Source organism: Ursus maritimus, unplaced genomic scaffold (assembly GCF_017311325.1).
Source record: "Ursus maritimus isolate PB19 unplaced genomic scaffold, ASM1731132v1 scaffold_16, whole genome shotgun sequence".
NCBI lineage: Eukaryota > Metazoa > Chordata > Mammalia > Carnivora > Ursidae > Ursus > Ursus maritimus.
Window position 1 is genome coordinate 63405271 of NW_024424008.1, and position 13401 is coordinate 63418671.

The window sequence follows — 13401 nt, forward strand, 5'->3', positions numbered from 1 at the left end:
TCATAATGCCTACTCTGGGAGCTGTGGCTTTGGTCACTGTTTGCCAATGAACAGCAGGAACAGAGTGTAGAAGCAGACAGACAGGTGTGTCTTCAAGGTAACACATGGAACATTATGAATTTTTTTCTAAATCATTAGAAAAAAACTTTGATGATGACATTCGGTAGGTGAGTTTTGAACTCCACTGTCCTACATTTTTGTCCTAATCACTGTCCATGAAAATAGACTTTCATATCATCACAAGAACAATTTCAGAATAAAATGAGTTTACTTAGTATCATATCTCAGACTAAAAGAACCATGGTAACACTCTGCTTCTGCCTTAACATTTTCAGTATGCTGCGATTTCACCACCTGACATTTACACTTCCCTCTTCCTCAGAACATGGACTATCCTGCGGAATAACTGGAAAAGGTCAATTTTTGTGCTTCCTTATATTTCAAAAATTGTTAACATGTCACATTGGTGTTTTGAATTGTTAGTACGCAGAGGAAGGTGTATATACACATAGTCATCTATATAGTTTGTCCCCGTATATAATAGATACCCATAAAATGCATATCTAGTATATACATATATGATCAACCCAAGCACAGTTTTGCTCCTAGAAAAAAACATTATGCTTTAAATATTGATTTTGTTTTTGTTTCCTTTCTTACTCCTTCCTTCCCCCTCCCCTCCCCTCCCTTTCTTTCCTTTCCTTCTTTTCTTTTTCAATGATTCCAACTTTTTTAGTCACTGTATGTTACCTGCCTCTCCTACAGAGTTATTTTCAGCCTGGTAGTTCAGGGTATAGGATCTAAAGCCACAATATGGGGGCCTGAATGTCTGCTCTGCCAGTTACCAGCTGTGCATTCTTCCCTAAATTTCTTAACTTTCTGGGCCTCATCACCAATTCTACAGATAAGAAAAAGAAAACTAACATTATCACCTGTGTAGGGTATTTGTAAGGATGAAATGAGCTCATACATCTTAGCAAATATCCCCGTTCAGCCAATGTTAGCAGCTGTAGGAAAGGATGTGGCTCTTGGATCCCTCCTCTACATTGTCTCACAGCACCCCCTCTCAAACCTCATACGGTCTAATCAAATTCAGGTTTCCACATACATTTCTCTGACCCTGTGGGACAAAGCGTCTGCAGCAGTGTGTTAAGCACGATTCTGAAGCCTGGGTCACAGTCAGCAGGAAAGAATGATGGATGATTAACAGTATTTGCCAGGGACATAGGGAGTTGGCCTCACGTCACATATTTGTCATCCTTGAAAAAAATAAAAAATATTTGAACAATATCTGGAAAAATTTCAAGACATTTATTATTTTGATTGTAATAATTTTATAATAGTATCACAAGCTGGTTTAGGGCAGGTGCCATATTAGATCCCACTCATAAAACTTTTATTTAAAATCTATTATATTCGTTGCAACATGCCAGGTGCTCTTATCAGTAGTAGTGTTGCAGAAAAATAAGAATCAGGCTGGCAAGAGACCAAGTGACACTCGGAGAAGTAGGAGAACTCAGATTTATTTTGCACTGGCAGACCCACATGAGCTCCTGCTCCAAATTCTGGGCCCCAGGCAACAGGGTTATAGGGCTTTTATAGGGGACGCAGGCAGTCAGGCTCCAAGGGCCATGGTGCCTACGGTAGGTGGGTTTGAACTGGGGGAATGGGGGCTGCTTCAGGCAGGAAACCTGGTTACAGAAGCAGAAACTGCTGGTTATCTCTTGCTGACAGTAGGGCTTCTGGTTATCTCTAGCTTATTGTTAGTAACTTTCTGTCTTCTGGGGCCTCCTGGTCTGGGCCTGCTGTGGTCCATTTTCCTCTTCAACAGGAGTGCCTGGCACAGCAACCAGGGATGTTCTCTGTCCTCGGCACCTGTCAGCACCTGTACCCTGTTTCAGGCTGCTGTGAGCACCGGGTAGGGAGGTGGGGGGTTGCTGAGGGTCCTGAAGCGACTCAGTCCTGGGCTGAGGGTGGGCTGGCTCATGGGGGGGCCCCACCGGAAGTCCCATAGCGAGCGCCCTCTAGTGCCGGGAGAGGTAATGAGCCTAATTAGCACCACGTGGGGCGGCAGCGGTGGGTCACGTGGGAGGCAGGGGCGGGTCCTAATGCCGGGAGAGGTAATGAGCCTAATTAGCACCACGTGGGCATCACGAGTGAGTCACGTGCACTAATCCTGCCCTGAAGCCCCCGCGATGGGCTCTAAATCGTCACTATTCCCAGGGCCTGGGGCTGGATCTTTCCCACGCCTCACTACCAACATCGTGAGGCTCGGCTTCCTCTGGTCTGCCCCAGAGCTGGGCCGTGGTGCCAGTCCCCTGCTTCTCTTTCCCAGGTGAGGCTGGAGGGCCACGTTGTGTGAGGCCATGAGGGTGGGGTCCCCATGGGAGCAGCAGGAAGGGCTGGGCGGGTGCAGTGGCCCCTTCGAGCCGACACACACCCTTCCCAGCAAGGGCGTGCCGGGCAGCAAGCACAGACGTGTCTTCTGGGCCAGTGAACGCACTGAGGTGCTGCCGGCGAGGAGGTGCTCGTGCCTTCCGACAACTTCGCCGTCACTTTCCACCGGTCCGTCTCTAGGAAGGAGCAGGTCTGCCTGGTGACCCACACTACCTGCCCCGGAGACATGGTGAGGCCTGATCCGGGTGCCTTGACAGGGAACATCCTGGCTTCGTGGGGACTGGGGGGGCAAGGTCCCCTTGCCCTTAACCTCCATGGCCCCGTGAAAATCTCTGTCCCAACTCAGAGAGACCTGGGGCTAGGAGCAGGCTGGGCCCCTGGGAGGGGAGCGCCCACTGCTTCCCGAAGAGGCACGATTTTGGAGGAAGGTGAAGATTCAGGGCTTCGAGTCGGGGCAAGGGTACAACTCGAGTCACTTGGAGTACACGTTAGTTATCGCACGAAGGACTCTGGTAAGACACTGGGAAGCACTTCCAGCAGCAGCTTGTGAAGGAAGAGGCAGGCAACATTCAAAACACCCTGTCTGGCTGCAGGGACTGGGGGAACTCATTGTCATCTTGTCCCACCTGGGGCCTCCCTGGGAGACGGCACCAGGGAGGAGACAGAGACCTCCTGGGAGGGCCTTGACCATGCCCTCCTGCCCCGCAGCATCTTTCATGCCAGTCCCGGGCATGCTGACAACACACCATATGTAGCCTCACTGTGTTTCCCTGAAGTTGGACCCTCCCTCTGGCTTACAGAGCAATGTCAGCTCTGACTATTGTGTCCTGACCTGGATGGAGTGTCAGTCCTGCCTTGGAGCACCTGACCTCCAGCCTCAGCCGCGAGCTGGCCTTCAAGAAGCAGGAAGAGGCCTAGGAGGTAATGCTGGGTTGACTCCTCCAGGGGCCTCTCTCTCCTAGAAGCAGCAGCTCAGGGCCACCTGTCCTCCCACAGGGGAAGGTGTCAGCTTGGACTAACGAGGAGGGGCGTGCTCAGAGCCAGGGGCGTGACTGTGCCCACGTGTGTTTGTATGCGAGTGTGCCGGTGGTGCACGAGTACGTGTGCTTGTATATGTGAGTGTGCACAGGGTATGCCCATGTAGAGGAGTGTGTGAGTGCAGCGAGCATGTTTGTGTGTGCACCTGCGTCAGTGTGCAGGGGGTAGAGGAGTGTAAGTGTGTGCTCATGGGCCTGTGGCGTGAATGGATACCTGTGCCCACGTGCGTGGGTATGGGTGTGTGTGTGTGTACGATCTGGAGGGCTGACGGACCCTGTCCCACCCTCGCCACCCCACAGCAGGCCCGGCACAGGGATCACATTGTCGGGGTGACCCGGCTCACCCTCGAAGCTGTCGAACTGGACCCCGGTTCCCGCTATGAGGCCTGGCTGTGGGTCCAGATGGCCGCCCTGGAGGATGAAATGATGGGGGAGCTGCACTGTGAGGGCCAGTGGAGCGAATGGAGCCAGTCTGCCTTTCCCCACTCCCCAGAGCCCTCCCTAGGTAGGAGTCTCCTCCCAGAGGACCTCTCCTCACTCGTGTGTCACACTGTCCCCCCCTCACCCTCCTGGAACCCCCTCCCTGAGGCAGTCGTGCCTCAGTTGGCCACCCTCCCCTGGAGATCTGAGATTTTTGAGGAGAAAACAAACGCTTGCCAAGCGTTGGGCTTCTTGGAACCTGTAGTAATTGTCTGTCACTGGGAGTTAGTGTGGCCGGGGGTGGCACACCAGGCCTCTGCTTCCATTTCTGGAGCCTGTACCTGGTCTCGCCTCCCTGGGGAGGGCTGGGCTGACCCTTGTGACCTGCTAGGAAGGGTGACTGACTCCTAAGACCTTGCAGATGGAGGAGGTGAGGCCCAGGGGTGGGTGACTCATTTAGCAGGCGTGACACAACCCCTGTGGCCGTCGAGGAAATTTCCACTGTGGCCCAGGGCACTCCTGCGGGGCTTTGCCATGTGGATTTGGAAGAATGTCCTGGTGCCAGGGAGGCTTACAACCCTGGGCCCTTCCTGCCCACAGGCTCCCTGTTCTCACATCGGGGGCAGCCCGACAGCAGCATCCTTGTGGCTGTGCCTGTCTTTCTGCTGCTGACCAGCCTGACCTACCTCGTGTTCAAGCTTTCGCCCGGGTCAGTAGCCAAGGGGTGCGTGTGCCTGTCTGTGAATGTGTTCGTGTGTGCGTGTGGGGGTGTGTGGTAGGTGGGGTATCCTGGGCCAAACCCGCTGTCCTTCCCCACCATCTGGTCCTGGATGGGGTGGGGGGTTTGAAGCCTCTGCCCTGGACCTGTGGAGAGTTCCCCAGTTGTCAGGTGTGTTGGGGGCAGTAGGGCCCCAAAGAGGCTCAGAGGGATCCAGATTCTCCGGGACCGAGCCACCCAGGATCCTCATCTCCTGCCTCTGGAGGTGCTCTGTGGTTTGCTGATTTTTAAACACCTTCTGTGAAAATATAGTTTGGGGTCTCTGCTGTGCTCAGGACCCTGGTGAGGGCCACAGAGAGCAAAACAGATGCAGGGCCCATTTGGAGTAAATCGTCACCCATGTCAGGTTGTAGGAGGGGGCCCAGAGGAGACTGAGCAGGTGTGGACTGGCAGCAGAAAGGACGAGAGGAAGTTGGACCAAGAGAGCGGGGTGGGGTGTGGGTGGGGATTTTGGAGGGATGGGGAAGTGAGGGAGGAGATGCTGGGCACACTTAACACGGAGCATGTGAATCAGGGTGCGACAAGGTCTGGTTTGTGTTTGGAAGATAGCTTGTGGTGGTATGAGGGGATGGGGAGGACCCACCGGGAGGCCAGTGGTGGTGTCCAGAGGGTGGCGATTTGGTTGGAGTGGGCGGGAGAAGCAGAGAGGGAGCAAAGTGGAGGGAACTGCCAGGCCTTAGGAAGAGAAGCCGAGGGGGCAGATGAGATAGGACCTGGGGACCTGGAGGGGCCGCTTCCTCCCCCTGGGAAGCTGGTGAGGCTGATTGGGACCCGTTGTGTTGGAGCCCTGGGCCACATCCTTTTGGGAGGGCCCTTGGGTCTGTTGCTCGGGGAGGAGTCAGGTGGGGCGGAGAGCTTCCTCCCGTCCGCCAGTGGCTCAGGTATGGTTCCTGGAGGCACTAGCTCCCTCTGTGGGACAAGGACACAACGGTCACCCTGGAGCCTTAAACCCACCATTGCAGCTCACCCCATAAATGATGCCTGTCTCAGTGGAAGTGAGTTCTATGGGATTATTAGCCCGGGAGGCCGCAGGGCCAGGTGCTGGGTTTTGCCCCAAGAACAGGTTTGGATCCAACAAGAGGCAAGGAGGCAGGCAGCACAGATGAGGCAGGGCGGCCTCTGGCTGGAAGGGAGTGAGGCTCCCACAGGGACCTCATGCTTCCTGGAGCTGGGCCTCTGAGGACCCTCCTTGGGTGTGCAGAGGCCCCAGCTGTCCTCTCCTGGCCTCAGGGTGAGGAGAAACTTCTCCCAGAATGTGCCCTCTCCAGTGGCGTTCTTCAGTCCCTCTGCAGTGTGCACAACGGGGACTTCCAGGTGCGTGCACAGCCCGTGGCAGGGATTGGGGGCGGGGCTGGGGTCACCCCTAGGGGTCCTGGGCTGAGGGTGGGCTGGCACACGGGGGAAAGATAGAAGGTTGCAAGCACAGTCGTTGCTTGGCTCTGGGTAAGGACGTCAGGAGAGCTTCCTGGAGGAGGAAGGGAGGCTGCTTCCAGAGAGAGTCCTGAACATGCTGCCTGAGCCCTTCCCACCCCCTCCTGCCATGCTCTCTGTTCTAGACCTGGCTAGGGGCCCACAGAATGGGTCTGCTGCTGAGCCAGGACTGCACCGGTTCCCCACGAGGAGCCTCGGAGTCTAGTGTCTGGGAGGCCATTGCGTGGCTGACCCAGGACCCAGTGGATCCCCGGCAGTCAGTGGTCCTAGAGGAAGAGCGGGAGGGCCCTGGGGCTGGCCTCCCAGAGGCTGTGCTGCTAGGGGGGCATGTGGTCCAGGGAGGGCAGCCACCTGCCTACCTGCCACAGGAGGTCTGGGTCCCCGCGAGCCCCACCTGTCAGCTCCCCCATGCTCAGATTGCAGCAGTGGTGACTACTGGGCCCTGTGCTGCCCCGGGGGGTGGCACCCCTCCACCTTCCCAGAAAACAGAGCTCTGGGCCCAACCCAGCTTTGATCTGTGACCTTTCTTGGGACCAGCAGAGCCTGGATGCCTGGCAAGGAAGTGGTCCTGTGGGAGTCGGTCACAGTGAGAGGCAGGTCCCCGCTGCACGGATCCCTTGAGGACCTCAGGGCCTTCTCTTCGCTCCTACCCTTTGCAGTCACCGGGTTGGATCTAGAACCCTGACTTGGCTGGCTGCAGGTCCTCTGAGAATGGAGACCCTGCACAGACACCCTGACTGGATGGAAGCAGGCAGGCAGGTGACCCTTCCTGCCTCCCCTCCCCTCCCCTCAGCAATCCACTGCTCAGCCCCCACTCCCTGGCCCACCACTACCCTCCCTGCTCTCTGGTTCCATCCAGGCCCCTCAGAGAAGGGGGGTGTTAGCCCCACAGCCTGTGCTGCCCTCACCCCCTTAAAGGGCCAGCTTGCTCCCAGTGGACACAGATGAGGTGGTGCTGTGACCTCTTTCTGTGCCTTCCTGGGGTTACCTCTCCTACTGAGGTGACAAGAACTGGCTGCTGGCTGGGAGAGGGGCCCAGAGCAGGTGCAGGGGGCTGGGGTCTGTCTATTCTTGGGCTTTCGGAGGTGCGAGGTGCGGATGTTGGGTTTGAGCAGAGGCCAAATTTCCTCGCATGGCTCCGAGCTGCTGGTGACCCACCCTGCTCTCTCGGAAGCACGAAGGCAAAAGGCACATTTATTTATCTGTTGTTTGATTTCTCTTCTCTGTTTTCAGGTTTTGTGAATATTTTATGTGTCTTGTTAGATTTCTACTTAAGAACCTTCAGTTTTGTACGGTGGTTTTTATTTTTGTTTCATATTCCGATTCCTGTACATCATTGCTGATCACCTCAGTCCAGCGAGGCTGCTGTCAAAATATCACACACCAGGTGGCTTCTAAACAGTAGAAATCTATTTCTCACAGTTCGGAGGGTGCATGTCTGAGATGAGGGTGTCTCTGGCGGCAGACTGCTTGTTTTATCCTCTCTTGGAGGGAAGGCGCTGGGGTCTCACCCTCATGACCGAATCAGCTTTTCTAACACCATCCCATTTCTCACGAGGATTCCAACACATGAATTGGGGGGGAACACAGACATTCACACGAGGGTTCCAACACATGAATTGGGGGGAACACAGACATTCACACCATCGTCCTGATATCCACTGACTTGTGTACATTTACCTTCTAGTTTGCTTTTTGACATCTTTCCCTTTTCCTGCCAAGGGACAGGAATGGTGGGCTGCATTTCAGTTGGAATTTCCAAATGATGACACTAGATACGCAGAACTCTAAATGTCAGAGATTCCCCAGACCTTTCCTGAGCAGGTGAACTGGCCACAGCTAAACTGTGAGTGGGTGGTGGGGATGCCCGCGGCTTCCAGACCATTTGGGGTTGTGCGAACAAAGTAGAGAGACGGTCCTCAGGCCACAGGAGGGAGATCCATGGCGGGTTCCCCAGAGATGTGTCATCCAAGGCGAGCACAGAACCCTCGGTGTCCAACTTTCCCACAGGTTTATTTTTGCTTTCTCCTGTAGCATTTCAGCAGGACGTATCTTACACAAGTGTCCCTTCATCGGGGCTTTGGCCCTTCATAACCATGGCACGCCATAGTGCTTTTCACGGATTCTGCTTCTCGGAGAGGAGAAGCACCGAGAACATCTGGCTGTAAGTGTGCGTGGGGCTGGAGCAGGTGCGTGTGGGGCCGGTGGCCTGGCCACCCTGGGCCCAATGTGAGGTCCTCTCTGCTCCGTGTTGACAGTTGGATGCACGAGGAGAAGTAGGTGTGTTAAAAACGGCAACGTGATTTATGTTTCATTATATTATTTACACCAAACCTGAATTGCTTAAAAATTAACTTTTCTTTTTTGAATGGAAGGAAACTCATCAACTGGTTTTTTTTTCTTTTGTTCAGAAAGTCACGGTTGAATTGGCGGCACATTTCCCTGGAATCCTCCATTCGATGAACTCTATAAATACGTCAAGCTTTGATAGGATCATCAGAACACTCAGGTGTTTCCTATGAACCCATCCGTTTCTGGGGAGTTTTCCAATGGGACATTTCTAAGCCTTACCGTGACCTTTTCATGCTCCTTGGTCTGTTTCTATCTTCCTTCTATCAGGGTCCATTTTGTGTATGTGCATTTTTATTTAGAAATTACCCATTTCCTCTAGGCTTCCAGTGTTCTCTTATTTGATTTTTAGAATTTTTAAAAATGTTATTTGAAGTAAAATTGGCAACGCAGGGCTTAAGCTCAGGACCCTCAGATCAAGACCTTAGCTGAGATCAAGAGTCCGACACTTAAGCTGTTGGGCCACCCAGGCGCCCCACTCTTATTGGACTTTGAATCTCTATTCTGTTTCTATTTTTTCCAGAATCATTATAGTTAATGAACCAAGATTGGTAACTTAGTACTATCTGAAGGTCAGATTGTGTCCGGTTTCCCTCTGTTCTGCCTTTGCTGCTCTAGGGTCCCACGTGGGGCAGCACATGGCAGGTGGTCATCACGTTTCTTCAGGCTATTCGTGGCTCTGACAGTTTCTGAGATGTGCCTTGTTTCAGTGACCTTGATAGTGTTGAGGAAAGGTCAGGTGTTTTGTGGATCTAGCTCCACCTCTATGATGGGATGTGCCGTGTTTCAGTGACCTTGACAGTGTCCAGGAGGAAAGGTCAGATGTTTTGTGGATCTAGCTCCACCTCTATGATGGGATGTGCCTTGTTTCAGTGACCTTGACAGTGTCGAGGAGGAAAGGTCAGATGTTCTGTGGATCTAGCTCCACCTCTGTGGTGGGATGTGCCTTGTTTCAGTGACCTTGACAGTGTCGAGGAGGAAAGGTCAGATGCTGAGATCAAGAGTCCGACGCTTAAGCTGTTGGGCCACCCAGGCGCCCCGCTCTTATTGGACTTTGAATCTCTATTCTGTTTCTATTTTTTCCAGAATCATCACAGTTAATGAACCAAGGCTGATAACTTATTACTAACTGAAGGTCAGATTGTGTCCAGTTTCCCTCTGTTCTGCTTTTGCTGTTCCAGGGTCCCATGTGGGGCAGCCCATGGCAGGTGGTCCTCACGTTTCCTTGACAGTGTCCAGGAGGAAAGGTCAGATGTTCTGTGGATCTAGCTTCACCCCTGTGGTGGGCGGCTGAGTGTCTACAACAAGCATTTGGAATTCTTGTGCATTGTTTTCTACTCATTACAAAAAAAAGTCTATGTAATTTATTTTTACCACCGTGAACCCTGGGTATGGCTTTGGTTTTATTCCAGCAGTAGGCTGTGTAGTGGATCGATATAGTCCGCTGTGGCTCTTTGTGCCGTCTCCTGTTTCCCTTGACATAATTCCAACTTGGTGGATTTCCATGATTGGTACTTACTCATTTTCTGATATTTCGGGATTATCCTGGCTCCTGCAGTCACTGTTTGGGCTCCTAGAGCCAGCCATCCCTTCCAAGAGCCCTTTTTTAGAGAATGGCATAAAAAAATGATGTACCATGGGAACTAAATCTGCTCAGATTGAAGAGGAAAATTGACCAGAGCAGGCCCAGGCCAGGAGGCTCCAGAAGACAGAAGGTTACTAACAAGAAGCTAGAGATAACCAGAAACCCTGCTGGGAGCAAGTGATCAGCAGCCCTTTCTGCCTCTGTAAAAGGGCTTCTGGCCACAGGCCCCTGTGCTACGGTTCCCGCCTGAAGCAGCCCCCCCTCCCCCAGTTTCAACCCACCTACCAGCAGTCAGCATAGCCCTTGGAGCCTGACTGCCTGCACTCCCCTATAAGAGCCCTATAACCCCATTGCCCGGGGCCCAGAACTTGGAGCACGAGTTCATCTGGGTCCACAGGCACAAAATAAATCCGAGTTCTCCTACTTCTCCATGTGTCACTTGGTCTCTCGCCGGCCTGATTCTTATTTTTCTGCAACAAAATGTTGGGGTCCGGGAGCAAACAGAATTCTTGAGACGTCTTTGGTGCAAAAGAGGTGGTTTTAGGGGCGCCTGGGTGGCACAGTCATTAGGCGTCTGCCTTCAGCTCAGGGCGTGATCCAAGGGTTCTGGGATCTAGCCCCACATCGGGGTCCTCTTCTGGGAGCCTGCTTCTTCCTCTCCCACTCCCCCTGCTTGTGCTCCCTCTCTCGCTGGCTGTCTCTCTCTCTGTCAAATAAATAAATAAAATCTTTTTTAAAAAAGGTGGTTTTATTAAAGCACAGGAACAGAACTCTTGGGCAGAAAGAGCTGCATTGAGATTGTGAGGAGTGACTGATTCTGTACTTTCAAGTCGGGGTGGGGTTAGGGATAGTGGAAGTCTCTTAGGAATTTGGAGGCAAGGTTTCAGGACCTTGAGGGGTCATTTACTACGGTCTAGTGAAACCTTAAGTCATGAGACCCTTCAGATGTGTATCAGTGGGCCATATGTTCAGAGGATGATTGCTAACATGTATCTTGGGGAGTGGCAGAGGTAAAGGAAGTTTCTAAAGGGATTTTTATATGTTGAAGAAGACTTGCAGGATCCTGGTGTTCGGACTCATGTCAAGCCAAGGTTGCCTTTTGCCCTTATCAAAGTATCAATATTGAGGCAGCTGAGTTCCTGGAGGAAGATCACCCTGCTTGTTTTAACTACCTGTCAGTGGACAGAAGGAACAGATGAGGGAACAGAAGTCTGGCTGCACACAAGGCACAAGCTCGCACCCTGCAACCTCCCCCCACCCCCACTCCTGGGCGGACTTGTGTGACTTTCTTCCAGGAAGCTCCCAACTATTTTAATGTTAATGCCTTGCTAGAGGAAAAAACAGCTCAACCACCAACCCCACCACAAGGCTTCTTTAACATATGAAAGTACTTTCTCAACCTCCCTTTTTCCTTACAAGCTCCCCCAACCCCATAGTATATAATCAGTCCCCCCTGACAACCCCAGTGCAGCAGCTCTTTCTGCCCTCGGGTCCTATCCCCGTGCTTTAATAAATCACCGATTTTGCACCAAAGACGCCTCAAGAATTCTTTCTTGGTCGTCGGCCCAGGACTCCACCCCACTGAACCTCACGTGTATTCCGTGTCCTCATCATATGGCGCCCGAACGTGTGACTTTGAGTCTTTACATCCGGACTCTGAGCTCTGGTGCAAAATTGGTGAGTACTTTCCCTTCTCCTCTCCTCTCCTCTCTGGGGACTCTTCAAGGAGTACGGTCTTATTGGAACCCTTTCATGTCGATAGGTCAGGCTGCAATCCTCTAGCCCATGGCTACTCTATGGGGAGGAAAAAAGCCTGCCTTTTGGCTGGAAGTTAGTACCCTGGCCGGGATGGTAATAAGACCCAGAAACTTGATGCCCTCTCTTTACTGCTGTCCTTTTACAAAGTCGTCTGTCTTGGGCACCGGACAGCCACCTAAGCGACTAGCACAGCTGCCAACCCTATAACCCCATTGCCCGGGGCCCAGAACTTGGAGCACGAGTTCATCTGGGTCCACAGGCACAAAATAAATCCGAGTTCTCCTACTTCTCCATGTGTCACTTGGTCTCTCGCCGGCCTGATTCTTATTTTTCTGCAACAAAATGTTGGGGTCCGGGAGCAAACAGAATTCTTGAGACGTCTTTGGTGCAAAAGAGGTGGTTTTAGGGGCAGCTGGGTGGTGCAGTTGTTAGGCATCTGCCTTCAGCTCAGGGCATGATCCAAGGGTTCTGGGATCGAGCCCCACATCGGGGTCCTCTGCTGGGAGCCTGCTTCTTCCTCTCCCACTCCCCCTGCTTGTGCTCCCTCTCTTGCTGGCTGTCTCTCTCTCCGTCAAATAAATAAATAACATCTTTAAAAAAAAAGGTGGTTTTATTAAAGCACAGGAACAGGACTCATGGGGAGAAAGAGCTGCATTGAGATTGTGAGGAGTGACTGATTCTGTGCTTTCAAGTCGGGATGGGGTTAGGGATAGTGGAAGTCTCTTAGGAATTTGGAAGAAAGGTTTGCAGGACCTTGAGGGGTCATTTACTACGGTCTAGTGAAACCTTAAGTCATGAGACCCTTCAGATGTGTATCAGTGGGCCATATGTTCAGAGGATGATTGCTAACATGTATCTTGGGGAGTGGTGGAAATAAAGGAAGTTTCTAAAGGGATTTTTATATGTTGAAGAAGACTTACAGGATCCTGGTGGTCAGGCTCATGTCAAGCCAAGGTTGCCTTTTGCCCTTATCAAAGTATCAATATTGAGGCAGCTGAGTTCCTGGAGGAAGATCACCCCGCTTGTTTTAACTACCTGTCAGTGGACAGAAGGAACAGATGAGGGAACAGAAGTCTGGCTGCACACAAGTCACAAGCTCGCACCCTGCAACCTCCCCCCACCCCCACTCTTGGGCGGACTTGTGTGGCTTTCTTCCAGGAAGCTCCCAACTATTTTAATGTTAATACCTTGCTAGAGGAAAAACAGCTTGGACCCCCCCACCCCCACCAAGGCTTCTTTAACATATGAAAGGTCTTTCTCAACCTCCCTTTTTCCTTACAAGCTCCCCCAACCCCATAGTATATAATCAGTCCCCCCTCACAACCCCCATGCAGCAGCTCTTTCTGCCCACGGGTCCTGTCCCCCGTGCTTTAATAAATCACCGATTTTGCACCAAAGACGCCTCAAGAATTCTTTCTTGGTCGTCGGCCCCGGACTCCACCCCACTGAACCTCACGTGTATTCCGTGTCCTCATCATATGGCGCCCGAACGTGTGACTTTGAGTCTTTACCTCCGGACTCTGAGCTCTGGTGCAAAATTGGTGAGTACTTTCCCTTCTCTACTCTCCTCTCTGGGGACTCTTCAAGGAGTACGGTCTTATTGGAACCCTTTCATGTCGGTAGGTCAGGCTGCAATCCTCCGGCCC

The 13401-nt window shown here is 52.4% G+C and overlaps 1 pseudogene; it reads left to right on the forward strand.

Annotated features, from left to right (window-relative positions):
• Window positions 1-2195: 2195 nt before the first annotated feature.
• The window catches only part of LOC103662551, a 27991-nt pseudogene continuing 16785 nt past the window's right edge, over window positions 2196-13401 (forward strand).